This window comes from Amphiprion ocellaris, chromosome 6 (assembly GCF_022539595.1).
Source record: "Amphiprion ocellaris isolate individual 3 ecotype Okinawa chromosome 6, ASM2253959v1, whole genome shotgun sequence".
NCBI classification, from domain to species: domain Eukaryota; kingdom Metazoa; phylum Chordata; class Actinopteri; family Pomacentridae; genus Amphiprion; species Amphiprion ocellaris.
Genome location: NC_072771.1, coordinates 35,253,276 through 35,273,552, shown reverse-complemented (window position 1 = coordinate 35,273,552; position 20,277 = coordinate 35,253,276). Strand labels below are relative to the sequence as shown.

Sequence of the window (20,277 nt, the reverse complement as noted above, 5' to 3'; positions counted from 1 at the left end):
TTACTTTGTATTCATCAAACTAAGTGAAGTTATCTCATGTTTTTACAGTGACAGGGGAGTTTGTGGTTTTTGTTAGAATGAACCTAACATGATTTACAGATTCTGAAACTTTTAATGTTTACTTCTAATGCTACCTAACTCCTTATCAAAATGACAGCAGGACACCATTTAGGAAATAGCACTCTTTATTGAAATATGTTTGTGTTTACAGTTAGTATATATACAGATATATGTATTCCCAGCACCGGGAAAAGAAAAAAAAGACATGACAAGGTGAGCAGCAACCTTCAAAACGGAAGAAACCTCAGAGAATCAGTGTTATGTTAAACGTTAATACTCTTGACTTTGGATGGATTTATTACCACTTTTTCTAGGTGCTGGTAACGTATGATACTACTTTAACTGTTTAGCCAGTTTTATTCACCACAAAGTCTGAATCAGACTGGATGATGAATATAGTTGTGTTAAAGGTTCCCAAACATCCTCCATCCACTTCCGTCATACAGTAATCACACGAACATGCCACAAAAATAAAAAAATAAAAACCTCTCCCTTTCCCACTTAAATATCCTCATATCAAAACCATTTGAGAAACATTTTTCACATTAAAAAGGAATTGGTTTTAGAAGATGAGTTTACTGGTCATGTAAAATAGCACTGTGAAAAGTCTAATGACTAATGAGAAAACAAGTCAGCTGAGTTAGTACAGTTTAGGCAGGGAGACGTTAAAATTCAGGTATGCTGCACTAGAAACTGGGGTGGTGAGCTGATGGGTTTAAAAAAAATCTAAGTAGAAAATGTTTGCAAAAATCATTAGAAATTACAATGTGGACTTAAAAATTCATTATATCTGTGCTTTTGCTGCATCGGCTTTGTCCTTTCTTTTTGATCTGTAAAGTGAAAGTCCTTGTAAAGCACAAATACATGTTTTCTATGTTTGTCACATCAACCATACGGCCAGATTGGAATTAGTAAAAACAGGGATATGAAATCAGGTTTCAAAATTCAAAGGAAATGTTTGGTATCTCTCAGAATTTGAGAGAGAACTGTGTGGTTGTGCTGGGTGACAGTTCATCTCCCATGATCACATCCTACAGCCTGCTAGCTAGCTGGCTAGGCCTTCATTCCATTAATGCTTTTTCTGTGGATACAAAACTAAATTCCTGTTACAGCTCAGTTTAAATTTCTTATGAATGAAGAGATGACTAAAAAGTAGACTGATTTTGAGAAGAGCCACATTGACAAATAGCTGAGAATTCATGCCAACATGTGCCTCTTACAGCAGGTAGCTTTACAAACTTTCATTGGAGATATCTGGGATAAACATAAAATCCCAGTCTAAGCCATACTGACGCATAGAAACAGCTACTCAGTTTTTCATGTACTAACATTAGTTAATGTCACATAAAGTTGATGCTAGGCTCCACTGTGCAGCAGTTACATTAGGGCAGTATGAAGCTATGACTTTTTTTTTTCCCACCTAAAAAGTCCTGAACACAAAAATGAAAACAGTTTAAATGTGTAACTCCATAATTCAGCATTACATAGTTCACTTAGCAGTTATTGTGTCGCATTTGTGTTTAGAATTTCCACTTGAATTCAGCTTAACAAGAATGCACTTTGCCCTACTAGAAGGCCAAAGTAAAGACAGTCTGTTTGGTCCAAAGAATGTAGAGGAGGCCATCGACCCCAGCAGGGAAATCTTGAGTTATGCAATAGGAGGTGAAGCTCAGTTGGTGATGGATGCCTGCTGAAGAAACAAGACAGAAAGGGAGGGTAAATTCATTACAAGAGGCATGATAATGGATGCAGATAGTTCTTGGGTTGACGAGATGCAGCTGCAGGCACAACAAGAGGGATGAGAGGGAGAGGTTTGGTTGAGCATTGGCTTATAATCAGCACAATCGTAGATGATGTAGTGTAATATTTTTGGGTAAGATGTGCTAAAAGTAAGAGATGATATAATTATGGCGAATGCTACTGGACTGAAGACCAGAAGTAAAACATATGTACTCAAAACATAGTGGTGTAAACTTAAGGTATTATAACTTTTAACATATATTAGAATAATATGCATGAAATCTATCACGAAATAATGAGGGTAAGATGTGGAGCAAAAAGTTTGAACATGTCTGTAAGTTTAAAGGAGTTTAAATATATAAAGATCTTGTTGATGAGTGACGGTAAATGGATCTAACATAGACAAAGGGATTGGGACAACAATAGCAGTAATGCAGGCGTTGTACTGGGCCATTGTGGTGAAGATTTACACACTGATCTACGTTCCAACCCTCATCTATGGTCTGTTTGGTCTAGATAATAACTGAAAAAATGAGGTCGCGGATGCAAGCTGCCAAAATGAGCTTCCTCTGTAGGGCGTCTGGGCTCACACTGCAAGATATTGTGATATGTTTAAGATGTGATAAGCTTGGAGTAGAGTCGCCACTCCTTTTTGTCGAAATGAGCCAGCTGAGGTGGTTTGGGCATCTGATTAGGACGCCTCCAGGTTGCCTTTCTTTAAAAGCTACTTTGGGCACATCCAACTGGAAGGAGACCTCAGGGTAGACCCAAACTTCCTGGAGGAATAACATGTCTCATCTGACCTGGGACCACCTTGGAATCGTCCAGGAGGAATTAGAAAATGTTGCTATGAAGAGGGACATCTTAGCCTGCTGCCAGCATAACCTGACCCCAGATAAGTGAAAAGTGAAACTATTTTATCTTATTAAAGCGGCCCCAATGAGCCTGCATGCAATTTTGGCGGTTGAAAGATTGGATCTGTAAACATCACAACACTAAATAACCTGGTCTGTCAGATTAGATTAACGTCCAAGACCAGATTTCTTGGGGGTAAATTGGCCAGAAACTTCTTAACTCCTTAAGGCTTTAGTGAATTAATATAATCTAAAAGCCACCGGGGACCTCATTTATTAATCACATACCTCATAGTTTATGCCTGATTTATTTCTGTTTTTTATTTAAATAACAAAAAATTGGAGAGTGAACATTTACCATTAATGCTATTATTTTATTGTTTCTCTATATTACTTAATTGCTGTTAATGACATCCAGCTGTAATTGTCTGTGTTACAAAGAACCACTGCATTGTGCTGCCAATAACTGTAAGTAATTTCACCAGGAATAGCAGCTCTTCTGTTTGGGCCAGACTGAATTATCTCTACAAACGGACAACCTGAGGATGATGGTGATCTCTCAGCCTTTCTTCTAGGGTTACCAGCTGGTCAATGTTCTTCCTTAGGCATTGCCAGAGCTCAACTAGATGATTTGGTATTGAATTTGGTGCAGATCAAGGTTCATGACTTTGGTGATCCTTTAACTGTTTGTCTTGCATCACAATGGCATTAATATTAATGGTTCTGAGTGAAATTCCTCAACAACCACTGCATGGTTTGCCATAAGATTTTATGCAAAGTTTATAAACTGGCAAACCTAATGCCTGCTGGGAAGCCTGCAAGTAACTAAACATTGAAGAACAGAATCTTCATTTTTGCAAATCTATGTAACAGTCAGGTGCCCATGCAACAGATTTTGGTTACTGTTGTCATTTCTCCTGTTCAATGTAAGAGATGAGGAACAAAATTCACATTAACTATTGTAGGTTCATCTGAAGCCAGTGCAAGGCATCAGCAACAACCTTGAAAGATTTGTCCACCTCAGACAGCTTAAGCCAGATAAACTCCTAAAAAGTATTTTAGCCAGAAACTAGGGCTGCAAACTTTACATACATATTTTTTGCGATACACTTGACATCATTGAAGGGTATAGAACTTTTAAACATGGAATGTAAATGAGCCTGTTGATAAACACTGGTTTTCTTTTTGTACCAGCAGTTCTCACATTTCGTACCTGCTTTGATACATAAAGCCCTGGATAGTGCATGCTGAGATACATCTACATTCTACACAAATGCTCAGTGACTGGTATAGATTTTACTTTAAAACTGGGGAAATATTTTCAGAACACACACAAAAGAGGATGCATGCAAGAGATGAAAAAAGATACATTAAAAGCAGTTTCTATTTGAATGATTATAACATACCTCTAATTGACCCTGCTATGAGTCACTCGAACAGACTGACTTTGGGTCTGACAGAGCCCCAGAGTGGACTTGTTGCGGTTTGATTTGGTTGAAACCACAGATTCCAGGCAGACGTATCGCTCAGGTGAAACCACAGATTTCAGACAGTAAATGTCACCACCCCCATCGTTTATCCTCTTGAACCAATGACTGTCAGGTAAATTAGAGTTCTTATCAAAGCACTCCAACTGCGAACACACAAAACACAGCATTTAGTAATGATTCCATTTCAAGCAGGAAAAGAGACCGGAATGTGTACAATAATTAGTTTTGCAGTTAATTTGACAGCTGTAATGAACCCTTTTGAGTTGAGTAGATGAACCCAGAATCTATCATCTAGTCCTATGAAAAGTTTGCTTTGTCTTGCTGTAAGACGATAAATCAAGTAAGTGAAAGATGCAGTCAGGGTGGCAAACTCGCAGCTGACTGAAGTGAAGGAAACCACTATCATAGTCCTGAAAACTCAGGATTCAACCTGAAATTACTTTGCTAAACCCAAATCATGCTTTGCAGTACAGGCCTTATGTTTGTACCAGACCACCTGCCAGACTAACACAATATAAATGTTACAAATTTTGTTCAGAAGTACATCTTTTTGACCTAGTGTCTGCCATTGAAGCAGTGGTAAAGTGGCTAATCGGTACTTGTAACACATTTCTTCTAAGGATATATCTTATCATAACAACTCAGCTGAAAAAAATGCTGGAAAAACTTGCTCTCTCCCAGCCAGAACACTTTGGTGGACCTACAAGTGTACTTGGCCTCACCAGAAACTATCACAGCAGAGAGATTGTTCTCAAGTGTTTTTCTGCATAGCCTCTTTAACTTAAATGCATTTGGTCCACCAACATTCCCTTCATGGAGGAAGGTCCCATCTTGAGCCTCCAGATGCACCTCAACAGCAGACATGACCTCATCATTACTCTGAAAATGGCTGTAAGGTTTAATAGTATACAGTTATGGCCCTAAATGGCAGTTACACCCCTTGTTTCCAGTAAGGCCAACAACTTTTTGAAGTGCCCTCGTACTTGTTCAGACAAAAACGTACCAGACTACAGCCACCGATAATAGCATTTTGTTTTTCAAACCTCTAACTGGACATCGTGTCTTTAGATATATATGATCACTCACTGGTCTGTCAATGAATAATGCTTTGACCGTCGCCTTGCTCTTAACATCAACACAACATTAATTCAAGCAGCACATTACTCCAGCTGTTTCGGTAGTAAGACGAGGAAACTTTTTGAAAAGATGTTTTCACGGTCTTTAGTAAATCAAACATTAAAGAAAAAAGAAAAGATAAGATAATAAGATAAGAAGCTTTATTGTCATTGCAAGGGTACAATGAAACTCCGTTCGGCAACATGTCTTGTGGAAGCTAGGTGGGTGTGTGTGTGCTTCTGGCACGGGGTCGGGGGAAATCATGGTTCTTACAGCAGTCTCTTCACAATGATAGATATGGTAAGTAATTGTGCCGGAAATCAAGAACAGAGAAAAATATACATATATATGACAATGGTTTCACTGTTAATTATTAGTACAGTGTTTCTTTGCTTTTTCCTTCTCCGTTCATAGTTTATACTGAAAAGCAAACATGTCTGCATATGTTCTGCTTATTGCTTGTGTTAAATGTTTATATTTACCTTCAAGGAGTTTTCCTCCACCTTTGGAGACCAGTGCTTTTCAGAATGGGGGAATTCGAAGGCCATCTCGACATCTCCCTCAGGGCAACGTTGTTGTATAATCACAGTTTCTAAGGACAGAGACAAAACAATGTCTTAACTTTAAACCGAAGGCAGTAACACATAATCCAACGAGCACAGACAGTCTATGCACTCGTGACTAATGTTACAGTATTGGTTTTCTGTCTTTTTATTCAGTCATTTGTTCCAGTTTAGTTTTAAAGCTCCCGTCATTGATTCTTCCACCTTTTCAGAGAGGCTACTCTCACCTGTCCACTCCCCATTCCCTCACAGCTCTACCTCACATGTGTGTATTTGTGTGTGTATAGATGTATACACTGTATTGACAAAAGTATTGGGACACGCCAAATAATTGAATTCAGGTGTTCCAATCACTTCCATGGCCACAGGTGCATAAAAACAAAGACCAAGACATGCAAACTGCTTCTGCAAACATTTGTGAAAGAATGGGTTGCTCAGTGAGTTCAAGCGTGGTACTGTGATAGGTTTCCACCTGTGCGACAAGTCCCTTTGTGACATTTTCTCGATACTGAGTATTCCACGGTCAGCTGTTAGTGGTATTATAACAAAGTGAAAGCAATAGGGAACAACAGCTACTCAGCCACCTCATGGTAGGCCACGTAAAATCCCAGAGAGGGGTCAGTGGATGCTGAGGCACACGGTGTTCAGGAGTCGCAACTTTCTGCAGAGTCAATAGCACCAGACCTTCAAACTTAATGTGACCTTCAGATTAGCTCATAAACTGTGTATATAGAGCTTCATGGAATGGGTTTCCATGGCTGAGCAGCTGCATCCAAGCCTTACATGCAGTATTGTAAGGCAGCCACCACTGGACTCTAGAGCAGCGGAGCTGTGTTCTTTGGAGTGATGAATCACACTTCTCTGTCTGGCAATCCGATGGACCAGTCTGGGTGTGGCGGTTGCCAGGAGAATGGTACTGGCCTGACTGCATTGTGCCAAGTCTAAAGTTTGGTGGAGGGGGGATTATGGTGTGACGTTGTTTTTCAGGGGTTAGGCTTCACCCCTAAATAAACTAACTTTCTAAGTACCAGTGAAAGGAGCTCTTAAAGTTTCAACAAACCAAGATCTTTTGGACCATTTCATGCTCCAAACTTTGAGGAAACAGTTTGGGGATGGACCCTTCTTGTCCCAGTATGACTGTGCACCAGCACACAAAGCAGGTCAACAAAGACATGGACGAGCGTCGTCGATGTGGAGGAAACAACTGGCCTGCACAGAGTCCTGAACTCAACTCGATAGAACACCTTTGGTATAAATGCTTCAAGTACCTGGGTGTGAACATCACGCAGGACCTGGCATGGTCCTGTCACATCTACACCCTGGTGAAGAAAGCTCAACAGCATATCGACCACCTCGGACGCCTGAGGGACTTTAAGCTCCTCTCAAGGTGATCAGGAACTTTTACACCTGCACCACTGAGAGTGTTTTGTCTGGGAGTATCGCCACCTGGATGGGCAGCAGCACCCAGCAGGACTTCTGGGCCCTGAGGAGGGTGGTCCTCTTGGCTGAGAACCATCAGAACCACCCTCCCCAACCTGCAGAACAATGCAGGTTAAAGGCCAGGAAGATTGCGAGTGAGCCCACCCACCCCAGCCACAGACTGTTCTCTCTACTGCCACCAGGGTGGTGTTAGCGCTGCCTGAAGACAAACACAGAGAGGACGAGGAGGAGCTTCTTCCCACAGACTGTCCACCTGCTGAACCTGAAACAGTAGACTCAATAGACAATCAACCTGCAAATCCTATCCACTACACGGTTTACTCTTTGCCTTGTATATATAATATATATATAATTTGCCCTATTTGACACCTTGATTTATATATTTATTTTTGCTTATTTCTATTTATCTATATAAACATATATCTTCATATTTGTATTTTTTATTTATTGTGCATTTTTATTCTTTATTTATATTATTCTTATTGTTTCAGTCTCGAACAGGTGCACAATACATTTCAGTGCACATTATACTGTGTATAATTGTGTTTGTGATGAACAAAGGTCTTGAATCTTGAATTACAGTGGAGACTGAGAGCCAGACCTTCTAGTCCAACATCAGTGTGTGACCTCACAAATTTGCTTTTGGAAGAATGGTCAAAAACTTCCATAAACACACTCCTAAGCCTTGTGGACAGCCTTCCCAGAAGAGTTGAGGCAGTTACAGCTGCAAAGGGTGGATCAGCTCCATATCAAACCCTACTGGTTAGGAATGGGATGTCATTAAAGTTAATGTAGATGTCTCAATATCTTTGGTAATACAGTGTAATTACCAAAGGTGCGTTGTGAATTTGGCATGAGGTCCAATTTCCAGCTCCAGCATCCAAGGAAAACCAAACGCAGCCTTACTACTAGTTCATTTCTACTTTCCCTCTGCTGTGGAGTTACTTTTTCTGTCTTTACTCAAGAGCATGGATTTTCAGTTTGAGAGGAATACTTTTTCATTTTCTGTTCAGATCTGATAATGCCTTCTCTCCAAACCTTGAGCCACCTCACTTTCTTTATGTATTCCACATGTTTTCTTGTAGGACTTTTGGAGTAAGATAAACAACAGTGTCCATTTTTTTCACTATATTAGCTAGAAAATTACTTTACAAATCAAATCTGAAGAAAAGAATAGCACTAGTAAAATAAGATACTGGTGCTCGATTTGGGCGGTCTGTGTTGGCAGAGATCTACTGTTAAACAGGAAAACCGCCCATAAGGGACACTTGTAACAACACTCAAGAACACAATTGTGAGATCAAAAGTTCGTGCAGCAACAGCAAATCTTTGGAGCAGATTTGTAGCCGAGGAGGGAAATATGCCGTTGAATAAACACTCTGCCAGACTGTTTTTGTGCTCGCTCTGTCTGCCTGCTTGATTCCCATTATGTTTGTGTCCTTGCATATGGATTCAGAATTCCACCTCAGCCTGGTTCGTGTACTTTGGCTGCCCGCCTGGTTTATACCACACTGCCTTTTGCCTTTTAAAGTCACCTCATGTATGCTGCTGTTGGATCCTCGAACTAAACACTAACAATGAACATGTTTAATGTCACAATCACATACAGTAAAATAGTTTGAACTTCTGTTTTTACTGAATCCATTCATCACTTTCTTTGGAGAAACATCTGCACACACCACTGCCTTGACATTCATTACTAGGGACAGTTATTTAATTCACCACTGGATAACAAAGTTGGCTGGTCATCTCTGGCAATAACATCTATTTTTAAAGCACTAAACAGCAGAACTTCTCGGTTAAACTTGGCTGAGATATTAGTTAACACTGGGAGTCTGCTTGCACTGACTTTGGGAAAACTGCTTTTATTTTAGTAGGTCAATTTAAAACCATGATCACAGACTGCACTGCTTTTCTGTTGTTCTTGTTTTCCTGTTTATTCTCTTTGGTTGTACTTTCAGCATAATTTAAACTGTCCTCAAAGAAGTCTTGGGATTTGAATAAAGATTAAATGAAAAAAAACTGTACAGTTCTTACCTGCAGTTTGAGACTCATCAATACACAGCTTCAGTTCACCTCTAAACGTCCGGACTTTCACGTACTTTCCCTCTTTAATCTTCAGGACACATTTTTCACGTTTATTCATGTTGTCTGTTTAGTGGTTTCTGCTATGAGGAGGAGACAAGAAAAGGATTGTCTTTGGCACTAAAGACAACTGATAGAGACCATCACTGTTATCCGCTGCTCAGAACAAAAAAAAGCTGAGTTTTGTTCGGTTTTTAACTCATTATGATGATGATTTGTTTCTACTAGTATCTGCAGAGAGCGACTTCTTTAGATTGAAGTAGCAGCAGGTTTGTAGTGTCATCAGGTTTTCATTTTATTACACAAACATGAAATATTTTAGTATTTAACAAAGAAGTCTTTGAAATCTCCTACTGGCACACTAATACAGAAATAGAAATCACCACCCAAGACAAAAAAAACCAACTATTTATCAGTCTCAACTGTTGTTACTGACTAAATTATATTTTCAGGCAAAATGTCATGAAATGGTGAGAAATGCAGATCACAGCTGTCATATATAAAAGAACTAAACTGACTAATTTCAGGAGGTGGAACTGAAGACGGTGAGTAATTTTTCCTGTTCCAATACAAAAACCAAAGATTTGAGTGAGTTTGTTCACAGGGTTGTTGTGCATCGCTCACAAAACGTGGAGAATCTATAAAACCACAACCAAGAGTTCTGCAGAGTCAGAACTCCCTGGCCACAGTATAAAGTTCATATTAGTAAAAATATAGCTTTTTGATGTGGACATTTACTTTTTACAGTTGTAGCTTGTCTTTTTATAGTCTACATATGCATTTTTACTTTTTTCTTTGATTTTACTTGTTATATGTAATTTAACAAAACAAGAAAAATCTGTAAAATAAATCTTGGGTCCTTATTATAATGACAAATATATGCAAATGAATGATTTTTATTTATTAATTTATTTTGCCGACCTAAATACATAAAACTAATTATATTATTGTTTGTACAAATACAGATCTTTGCTGTGGGCATTCTTTTCAGTCAACATATAAATGATTGCTTTATTTTTTGTAGTTTTACTAGATATTGTCTGTAAAACAGCAAAAAAAAAAATAAATTAATCATTCTTCAGTCCATAATTTAGTTTTCAAATACCTAATTATTTGTAAATACAGGAAGAAAAAAGTAATTTTATGGTTGAATTTTCTTAAAGAACAAATTATTATTCCTACAACTGCAGATTTTTTAGTTTTTCAGGGAAGTCAGGGAAAATCTGTAAAAAGCCAATAAATTGTTCCAAAAATGTAGTTTTTCAGAACACATGTAGCTTAACTAACAGGTGCCAGTATTTATTCCTCAGCTGTTTCTTCCCCAGTAAAGCTACAAACTGCAAACTAGAATTATTACTCTCAGCTATGAGATGCAAAATGAGAGGAATGCTTGCAGTTTGGTAACTAGTCGTGCACTTGTTTTTACCACATTTATTACAGTGCTGTTTGAGTATTTGCTAAATAAATACAGAAGAAAAGTGCATTAATTTTAGAATATTCAGTCAAAGATGAATGCAAAGTTAGTATGCATGTAATAAAAGAGCGCGACAGTGACTCACTTTCAGTGGTGAGTCCCTCGGAGTTGTGAAGTGGATCCTGTTGTTGAGAAAAGTCGCTGCTGCTTCACGCTGCTGGAGACTCTTTAAATATCCGGACCTGACGCAGCCGCAGTTTAAAAAGGCGCAAGCAAGACCAGAATCTGGGATGGACCGAAAACACAGGATCTTATTAACAGACTGAGCTGAATTAAAAAAAAAAAAAAAAAAAAAAAAAAGAAACTGACGGGGACTAGGGCGAGAAGCAAATCCGGTTTACCGACTATGCAAAAAATGTTGTTTATTAACTCCACCTAATCGTCTTTTCTATGGACAAAGAAAAACATGTTTTTCTCAAGAGTAGCTGCTGAATTTTCCTACACCCTAGTGTGCAATTTTCTGACCTCATCTTTCCTTGTTGCCTCCTTAAATTAAGAACCTCTTGAAACAACCCTTGGGATAAAAATGAACAGTCAAATTGTGCGTAATTACGCACAAAGTCAAAGTAAAACGTGGGTTTGTCATTTACAGAGTGTGCCCAAAATGCTTTTGGAAACAAAAACTACAACAGTTAATCGACTATTCTGATAGTGGATTAATGATATGAGTAATAATTTTAGGAAAATAAAATACAAATTCTATGATTCCAGTTCCTTAATTGTGAATATTTTCTGGTTTCTTTCTCTCTCTATGGCAGCAAACTGAATGTCTTTGTCTTTTGGAATTGGAATTACATTTTTCACCAATTTCTGACATTTTATAGATGAATAGAATAATCGACAAATTACCAGCAACTGACAGTAATCCTCATTTGCAGCTCTTTTGGAACCAAGGTAAATAAATCAGCTGCTTTTATTGTTCCAGCCATGGCCTCCAAAGCTGTTTTAAATCACTCCTCTGATTCAGCAGCGTTGATGCCAAGCTGCTGCAGGAGATTTAGGTAAAATGTTCACCAGAGAACAAAGCAAAAAGGAGTTTCTTTATTCAAAACTATCCAGAAAACAGCACAAATATAAAAAAATAAATGAATGATTAAATGAATGAATTAAAGACCTTTGAGAAATGCTCCCTCTGGTGGCCAGTAGTGTAGAGGTGGAGGCACTCTATGTTTGATGAGTCAACAATACGGGAAATTTATTGTGTTTCAAGTACTTTCCTTTAATCACACATTTTTTTATGACTCTGCCAAGTGTTGTCACATTTCCAGGAGACGCAGATTCAGAAGTTTCAAAGTTTCTGGAGAACTTGAGAGTCTAAAAGTACAAAGAGTGACTAAAATGACACACACACACTCACACATTGTTTACTATATATTATCCCATATTTATTTCTTCTTGTGTGAGTTTATGTTGTTGCCATTTATCTACTTAATCACCAATGTTTACTTTTATATCTGAACTCTTTAAAGGCTTTAAATGCAACACACTGACAGATGAAAATCCAAAGTTTTTTTTTTTTTTTTGGACAAAGTGCATCTTCTATACCATTTCACATGTTCCTGGTAATTTCTACCATTTTATAAAGCGTTCTAATACACAATCAACAACAGATGCTCTAATCAGTCATTAGTGAATTGTAAGTCTTGGCTACAAGCCAAGAGCTTGGTGAGCCTGTTAGTATTGTCCTTCACTGAGAGACAAGTGTGTATTGTGGTTCCTCTCTAGAGGGGAACGTCGATAATGTCCAAATATTCCAAGTGCCAGCACCAAGACAATAATGAAAAAGTAAAAGGACTGTGCTCAAAGGACACGCATGTCAAGGCAGGATTTAGACTCCGCTTTTCGGAGAAAGGTTCACAAAAGCTCCTCAACTAATTCTGTGGTTGGCTGGGATAAAAATGGAGTTGTTTGGACAGAAAAAGGAGAAGCATTCAACCAAATGAATGAGGCCTGTGCAGGTGACCTCATCCCCATCCCACGATTTGGGAACAAACTGTAGTCTCAGCCCAGCCAGGCCTCAGCATGCCCCAGTAGCACAACAAGACCAACTGCTTCTTCTTTTCTGCTATAATTTGAAGTTATTTTCATGCTACGACGAAAACATTTGATTTCCACAGAAGGATGTTGATCAGATGTTGTGCTAGCACGTTGTGTGGCTAATGTGGCTAACGCTACCATCTGCAAGTCAGAGCTCTGTGGAAATTGTAAAGCTGAGAGACATTCAGAGATGGTGGGAACTTTAGGAGCAATTTGAAATGAATAAACAAAGACTGGTTGGGTTACTGTGCTTTTATGTCGCTGGTTGTGCTTCAGTGCGACATTTGCTTCTCTCCTGCTCTCTGTGCTCACAAATACAGTATTTTAATCCAGCCAAATTCCCAATTAATTTGTTCTACTTTACATATTTTTCTGTTGTCAGCGGATAGAACTGATATGAATCAGTGGCCTCTCACTGACATGGCATGCTAACCAGCGGTCACGTCAAAGTCATTTCCAATCTAGGGCTGTGCAACTCAAAACTACTGACTTTGTAACCGCAACATTGTGTGACAAACTCACCTTACACAAGTTCTAAACGTCTGTGATGTTGCCTGGCGAAATGATCAATCGAAGGAGTTGCAAGCAACAGAAGACCTCACACAATCATGTCTGAGTCAGCCGCTGAATGGTCAGATGTCTTTCCTAACACTTTTAATTCCAGACACAGAGAGAGTCTTCTTCCTGAAGGGGATGAGCTGCATCTAAAGCTACAGACATTAGAACAACCAGTTTAAAGCCAGGAGTTACACAGTCATGGTGCAATGAACCATCTTTGTAATATTCACAGCTGAATATTTGAAAGACACACTGTGGGGACATGTTAAAACTTGATTAATTTGCAGAAAAGGGCAGTTAAGACTTCAAAAACTGTGAAGTCTCTCAACCAACTTCTAGTTATACGGTCACTTCTGATGTCAGCAATGTCCACTAAAGGACGACGGTAACAGTTGGACGAGTCAGGAGGACAGCTGAGCCTCCTGACCAGCCCATCTGAAAAAGTTCCTTTTACGCAGAATTCCTCTGTGAGAACATTCGCTGGAAGCTAAGATTTCGTGTCTAAGGAATGCCAAAAATAGCACCAAACAGACACATTGTGTGTAATGTTATGTCAAAAATAGTAAATGTGACTTTCCCTAGAAAAAAATGCAAGTGTGGAATTTTTTAAGAGCATCAAAGGACAGCTGACTATTTTTTTTTTCCAAATAAATTCATGGTGTATCTTCCTGGTATTATGCACAAAATCAGAGTAGCAGAGAAAAACCCTGCTTACAGTTAATGCTTGCATGGCTTCATGTGGGAGTAAATTATTTTATTATCTTGAGGTAACGCCTGCTTTCACATGGTAACAGGTTAAATTCTGCACTCATTGGGAAAACATTCAGATTTCTCAAGATGCTCCTCTGTCAAGCAGGGTCAGTCTTCTTAAATAATGGTGACTGATTTGAATGTTAGCTCTAACAGAATGACTGCAAATTCTGCCTGTGTTAGAACTTTTTTAAATATTGTTTTGTTATATATGTACATTTGATTACATCATTTAATGCTGATATTTTATTACTTATTGCTTGTTGTTGTGTACCGTCCGGTGGATGCTATTTATATTTTCGTCATGCCATGTATGATGACAATAAAGCAATTCTAATTCTAACTTTATACAAGTACAGTCTGACATGTTTTCAGCGTAAATCATTTGCTGCAGCTCTCAAGATGCAATCTGCCTCCTGGCAATGCAATACTACTCACTAATTACCTTATTACAAGAAAACTGCTTTTTCGGTCTCAGTATTCTGGCACAAATCAGCTTCTCACAAGAGAGCGAGCTTTGCTTTCTCATGATAAACGTATCCAAGCAAACCTGCAAGCAGAGCAGTTCTGAAGAAATTAGGGTTAATCTATATTTTGACACTTACAGCCTGTCATGTGAACTGAGGTAACTGTAAGCCACTACCAACTGCAGTGTTGAAACTTGTTATTCAACTGTGGGTGATTCATTGGGCGCAGAATTCAGCAATAATGGGAGAGTGAGCACGTACACAGCTACAAGGGAGAAAAGCAATGTTGCAGCTGCATTTACAGTAGCTGCTGCTGTAACAGACACAGCAGGTCACGTATTCAAAAAGACTTCAAAATCTTCCTTCACCTTTTACCTACTTTTGTATTTTTAAATGAGTAAAATCTGTGTTTCCCCTGCTCTTAATAACCCACAATGGCAAGGTAAAAACCATCCATCCATCCATCCATTATCTATACACCGCTTATTCCTCACTAGGGTCGCGGGGGGGGGGGGGGGGGGGGGGGGGGGGGCTGGAGCCTATCCCAGCTGACTCAGGTGAAGGCAGGGGACACCCTAGACAGGTCACCAGTCTGTCGTAGGGCTACATACAAAGACAAACAAGCACTCACACATTCACACCTACGGACAATTTAGAATAATCAATTAACCTCAGCATATTTTTGGACTGTGGGAGGAAGCCGGAGTACCCGGAGAAAACCCACGCATGCACAGGGAGAACATGCAAACTCCATGGAGAAAGATCCCGGGAAAGCCGGGACACGAACCAGGGACCTTCTCGCTGCAAGGCAAAAGTGCTAACCACTACGCCACTGTGCAGCCCAGGTAAAAACCATTTTTTTGGAAATTATTGAAAAAATTTGTTGAAATCTGATATTTACGAATGTTTTTAGACCCTTAATTGAGTAGTTTGTAGACGTTTCTTTGGCAAGATGTAAAGTTTTGAGTCTTCTTGAGGGAGCGTTGCACACTTGGATTTGAGGCTGTTTTTTTTTGTTTGGATTTGATACTAATCAGTCTAAACTGAGATCATTACAACTTTGGAGAGTCTAAAGCTTATTTTTTTCAATTAGTTGGGAAATTTGGTGTAGCAAATACACTACAGTTCAAAAGTTTGGGGTCACTTAGAAATGTTCTTATTTTTGAAAGAAAAGTTGTTTTTGCAATGAAGATAGCATTAACTTAGTCAGAAATACAGTGTAGACATTGTTAATGTGGTAAATGACTATTGTAGCTGGAAACGGCTGATTTTTAATGGAATATCTCCATAGGGGTACAGAGGAACATTTCCAGCAACCATCACTCCTGTGTTCTAATGCTACATTGTGTTAGTTAATGGTGTTGAAAGACTCATTGATGATTAGAAAACCCTTGTGCAGTTATGTTAGCACATGAATAAAAGTGTGAGTTTTCATGGAAAACATCAAATTACCTGGGTGACCCTAAACTTTTGAGCGGTAGAGTATCTAAGTTGTTAGTCTGAGATCATTGTTCTCTGCCAGAAACCGCTGGATCGCTTCATCTGGGCTGGTGGCGCGTTGCTGCCTCAAGCGATAAGAGTTGTTTTGATCTTTGTTTACGACCAGATGGAGCACAACACGGCCTATCGCGATGAAGATGGAAGGAAAATTTGCCCGTCAATCTACATTCCAACCCTCATGGGAAGAATGAAGTCAGTTTCATCTGTTTGCACTTACTTGAAAGACGAGAAATCAATTCTCAGATATGACTGATTTAAAATAACACCAGATAGAAAGTGTCTGCGTGAAGCTGCTTTAACCTTTGCCTTAAAAGTGAGTTGTGACAAAGTTTGTCTCGTCATAAGCATCATTTTGAAATGCATTGACTGGAACATATTGCCCTCGATTTAAACTAAATAAACTGATGCGAATACACACGAATATGATCCACGTGCTCCAGAAAACGGTGACTTCCATTTTGTCGATCATTTCGTTCACTGCACTTCGTTCAGTTGAGGCAAAACACTTGTGGAAGTCCAAAAAAAAAATGAAAACCAAAAGTTTTTCCTGAAAAAAAAAATGCAAGTCTGAGATTTTTTTTTGGTACAGCATTAAATGCTAGATTTTTAAAAGCTATGTAAAGTATATCAGTGGTATATTTTTCATGTGACTGGATTAACTGACAGCATGGTGGTCTTTGTAAGCACAGAATTACAAAAGCAAAGGTCAGCTGTGCTTGCTATTATTTCCAGAGTAAATTATTTGATTGTCTCGAGATAACGGAGTTTGTTTTCTTGTGTTTTATCAGGAACACGGAAGGTTGTGTGGTTCAGTCATCTGATTAGGGGTCTCTGAGTTCCTGTCCTTGGAGGTTTTCTGAGTGCAACCAACTGGAAGGAGATCCAGAATTTGCTGGAAGGATTACGCACTGCCTGTCCAAAAGAAAAGTCGCCACTTGGATTCAACGAACCAAATAGGTAAGATCCTTCCACTGGATAATTACTGCAGTGATGAAGACATTTCAGCTGCAACCACTTATTTAACTCTAGCTGATGCAGTGAGGAGCTTCTCATTTTTTAAACAGCCGTATTGAAAGACATATCCTGTGGTCATGGAAAGGATGTTAATCTGTCTCAGAAGGGGGAAATTATTGGCCTGCATCAAGCAAAGAAAACCACTAAGGAGATTTCTGAAACTACTAAAATCAGGTTAAGAACCATCCAACGCATTATTAAAACCTGAAGGATAGTGGAGAACCATCATATTCGAGGAACAAATGTGTAACTCTTTAATGATCGTGATCGGAGTTCACTTAAACGTTTGGTGAAATTATATCACAAGAATTCAACAGTAGAACTCACGGCTATGTTTAATTGTGAAAGTAAGAACATTTCCACAAGCACAATGCGAAGGGAACTCAAAGGATTGGGACTAAACAGCTGTAGTTCTAAGAAAACCACTGATCAGTGAGGCTAAATGGAAAAAAAGGCTTCAGTTTGCTAGGTAGCATAGAGATTGGACTCTGGAGCAATGGAAGAAGGTCATGAGGTCTGATGAGTCCAGATTTACCCTGTTCCAGAGTGATGGGGGCATCAGGGTAAGAAGAAAAGCAGATGAAGTGATGCCCTCATCATGTCTAGTATCTACCAGCCTGTGGGGGTTAGGGTTATGATCTGGGGTTGGTCAGGTTCAGCAACGTTATGTTCTCAAAGAATGAGGTCAGCTGATACCTGAATATACTGAATGACCAGGTCTTTCCTTCAGTGGAGGTTTTCTTCCCTGATGACATGGACATGTTCCAAGATGATGATGCCAGCATTCATGGGGCTCACATTGAGAATGAGTGGTTCAGGGAGCATGAGATGGATTGTCCTCCATAGAGTCCAGACCTCAGCCCCTTTCAGAATCTTTGGGATGTGCTGGAGAAGACTTTATGCAGCAGTCTGACTCTCCCATCATCAACATAAGATCTTGGTAGAAAATGAATCCAACTTTGGACAGAAATAAATGCTGTGACTTTGCAGAAGCTCATTGAAATGATGTCACAGCGAATATATGCCGAACTCAAAGGTAAAGGCAGTCCAACAAAATATTAGTGTGTGACTATTTTTTTGGACAGGCAGAGTATATCTCATCTGACCTGGGAACACCTTGGAGTCCCAGTTTAGAGGAGTCTTTGGAATGAGCTGCTCAGCCTGCAGTGGTGATCGACCGATATTGTTTTTTTTTTTAGGGCCGATACCAGTGCAGATAATTTGGTAATCGAGAAAGGCCGATAACCGATATTTGGAAACAACATACAATAAAAGGCTCTAACAGCATATGATAGCTGGAAACCTGTCATTCATAACTAGGGTTCTTCATTAATAAGGATGAGAATAACTGAATATGTAAAAAAGAAATGATTAAATTGGACGCCCTCCTCTGTTGATGTTGGATTGAATGAGATTTATCAGTGACATCTTCTGTTCTTCTCTATTTTCTTTCACTGTTCTTTCACTTTTATTGTCACCAAGGTCCAGATCTTAAAACATTAATTATTGTTGTCCTGAAACTGTTTCAGGTTAGTCTGTTGCTGCCTTCTAACTTAGCCACTAGTCGTTAACATAGCCTTAGCCACTGTGAAAGTAGCTAATTTCCTGGTTTGTGACACTGGCTTGTTTCTCGTTCAGTTTTTGCAGAGAAATATCTGAGACCACAGAGTGACGAGAGAGAGAGGAGGCAACATCAGACCTGAAGTTGTGTGTTTAATTTACCAATAAATAGTCTGTAAAAATACAGATATCAGCCATAATAATCGGCAGGCGGATAATGGGTCTATTCCTAAGCAGAATATAATGACTGGGTTTGAATATGTTGGGTAAATATGTAACATTAATCTTGTTTCTCTGTTAACAGGTAGTCACTTCACTTACCCTGAAGCCCGTCGTTTCCTTTGAGCCTCTGTGGGTCTGAAAGCTCTCTGTATTTCACTGCACATTTATTATTCTTCTCTCAGTTCTGATCAGTCTCCTTGTTCCTGCCGCTGAAAACACCCCCACAGCATGATGATGCCATCATCATGCTACACTGCAATGAGGCCATGAGCAGGTGATCAGCAGCACCTGGTGATCTGCCAAGAGTTTTAAGTTTTCTTTGAGCAGAACAGAGCCTTCGTACTCTCAGTCTTTTCATTGCTGTCCTGTGTTGTTTACCGAGTGGCTTCTGTCCAGCTTCCCAGCTTTACAAACTGATGTAGCGCTACTGAGATGGCCGTCCTTCTGAGAGGTTCTCCATTTCTGCAGAGGACCTCTGAGGTTCTGTTAGAGAAACTGCTCCCTTGACAAAGGATCCTCTTACTTGGTTAGACGCCAACACCAGTGCCAGTCCTGGTGCTTCCAAACTTCCTCCATGTCACAGCTATGTGCTTCTGAAAACACTCACAGCTTTGGAATTGGTTTTTATATGCTCACTCTGATTTCTGCAAGTTTCACAGAGTTTTTACACTTCATGGCTCAGTTTTTGTCCTAACATGCAGTGTGAAGTGTAGAGCCTTACATCCACAGGTGTGCCTCTTTCTAACCTCTAATCAGCTCAATCTGCCACAGACAGACTCCAATCAGGTTCTGGATGGATGGATGGATGGATGGATGGATGGATGGATGGATGGATGGATGGCTGGATGGATGCTGACTTTTTCAATCCTGAGGGAAATTCAAGAGCGGCACAGGGTCTGAATATTTTTGTAAGTTAGACTTTAAAAAAATGCAAATTCCAAAAAAAAAAAAAAAAAAATGCATTCACTCTGGCATCATAAATTACTGAGTCTCGACTGATGGGAGAATAAAACTACAACTGTACTAACAAAGCAATAAGGTGCACCAAAAGTGAACAAGCCTTAACACTTGCTGAAGCGACTCTTTATCCAGAACCCAGACAATAAATAATAATAATATTTGTTTTCAAAGGGGAAGCAATTTCTATTCTAGCAAAAGAATTGAATTTTTACATTTATGGAGCAAATCGGCTCAACCTGAGATTTGGAACTTTCTTTAGCTTTCCCAAGTATCATTTGGAATTGCATCACTTGGAAGAAATTCTATTCTATTTAAATAAATTGAAAATATGAAAAATTATTTTGAGAACATTAGAAAATGAAATAGAAGTGTGTTTAAGGTTAAAAA

General features: G+C 39.2%; 1 long non-coding RNA gene across 2 annotated transcripts; it reads right to left on the bottom strand.

Annotated features, from left to right (window-relative positions):
* Positions 1-167: 167 nt before the first annotated feature.
* On the bottom strand, positions 168-19,044 carry LOC111583974 (uncharacterized). Of its 2 annotated transcripts, none has more exons than XR_008602094.1 (7): positions 19,030-19,044; positions 13,382-13,569; positions 10,908-11,047; positions 9,301-9,431; positions 5,743-5,852; positions 4,061-4,287; positions 168-1,750 (listed from the first exon to the last, which is right to left on the bottom strand). It is a non-coding gene; the product is annotated as an uncharacterized LOC111583974 (long non-coding RNA). The 2 variants fall into 2 exon arrangements; XR_008602095.1 differs by having other exon boundaries at positions 9,301-9,428.
* Positions 19,045-20,277: the final 1,233 nt, after the last annotated feature.